A 1906-nucleotide genomic window follows, 5' to 3' on the forward strand; every position below is an offset into this window, starting at 1 on the left:
TGTTGTCTTGAAAATAAACATGTATACATATCATGGGCAAAAAATACAAGACAGAGAATCTCTGTCAAACAACCTTAGCAAATTTGTGTGTGTGTGTGTGTGTGTGTGTGTGTGTGTGTTTACTTATACATAGAAAAAGTATGTAAAGCACAAAAATGAATTTAATAGTCATCCTTTTTATTTTGTACTTTGCTTAAATGCTAAAGTTCTTTACAACTCTTAATAAATGTAAATTAAAAGAAATCACTGACCAATTTACATATTGGAATTATTTGATATCTATTGGAAATGCTATTAGAAAAATGTATGTTGGTTTAAAATAATTTTAAACTTTAAAATCATAATATATTTTGTAATAAAAAAGATGATGGAGATAAACTCTTCAACTATTTTTCAATTACCAAATGACAACATCTGTTGATGACCCATGGTTTTGGGTCTTCAGATGTCAGGGTTACTCACTGAACCCTGACTGTTGCACCATAGGAACGTGAGAATAAAGGCCCCTGGAATTGTAGCCATGATACAGCTTTTTCTGAAGTTGTAAAGGAGCATCTAGGCTCTGGGTGTAGCTCTGCAGAGCTCAATTACAGAACTAAAATGCCTCAATGTGACCTATATGTATCACGTTGTTTATGTGAACTTTCATCGAGATATGCGTTTATATATTCCCTTGTTTCAAAATGGTCTCTAAAAGATCTAGAACCAAATACATTGGGTTAAAAGTCATATGTCTTGACAATTGAGATACAAAAATGGAAATCAGATTGTTAAAAAAGTTGGTCTCTGTGACTCTTTCATGTAAAGGGTTGAGTAAAAGTGAGTTTAAGACATTCATGGAGCAAGTGATTCTATGAATTTAGATGAAGTGGGTGGGTTTATAGATTTCATCCACAAATAAAATAGCAGTGTTTACCTTTGTTGAGAATACAGGCTTTAAAATCATTTCTTTCTTTTCTTTCTGTACAAAATGCATGTTTTATACAAACCCAAAGAAGAAAAGGTAGCTATAATGAACATTTACATATTTAAGGGCTAATTACTTTTGTACTCTTGAGCAAACATATACTGTAACCTAAAGAGAATGTATCTGAGTGTATGCCTCACATCCTGAAGAATACTATTATTGAAACGCATGTACTGCTTTCTGTAATTCATAAGCATGAGAACAAAGCTAAATGCAAAAGAATATTCTTAAACCATCAACTAATTTCTTAATCAGTTCTTTTCTTATGGCACTGTAGGAGAAAGCAAATCCTCCCCCCTCCCAAATAATTGACACTCTCCAGTATGATAGTACAGGTTGCCAGGGTGTGCTTTAAAAGTACAGAAACAGGCAGACCTGGATTTTAGCCCAGCTGTTATGAAGCTGCTCAACATCAAGCCTATCATTTAACCTTTCTGAGCCTAAGTAAATTGGGTTGATACTTACCTCATGGGTTTGTTACATGTAACCTTACATATTGCATATGTTCAATACATGGTAACTGTTATGCTAACAGATGGAGCTGATTATTGAAGGCATTAGATTGAATCATATGAAATTTTGTAGATAAAAAATGGCCAAATTTAAGACTTCATGATAAGGTTTTCCCCTCCTAGGAATCTCAAGAGCACTATTGCTGTGAAGCCAAAGTATGGATGGCAAGGCCAGATTCCTTGGTGAATTTTCAGTCAATAGTCATGGCCCTTTTATCAGTGACTAGTTTATAATAAGCTGAAGTAACACCCATAACCATGGAGCTCAGGGATCTTAGACTATCCCTTTCTATACTCCCAACATAAACAAATATTTTACATCTTACTAAAGTTAGCATTTTAAACTCATTGCATTTGAATGGTTACACTTCCATTCCATGCTACTGAGAGTCACAAATACACAGGAAGGATGGACATAAGCACACTG

The sequence above is a fragment of the Prionailurus bengalensis genome, chromosome B2, assembly GCF_016509475.1.
Source record: "Prionailurus bengalensis isolate Pbe53 chromosome B2, Fcat_Pben_1.1_paternal_pri, whole genome shotgun sequence".
In the NCBI taxonomy this organism is placed as follows: Eukaryota; Metazoa; Chordata; class Mammalia; order Carnivora; family Felidae; genus Prionailurus; species Prionailurus bengalensis.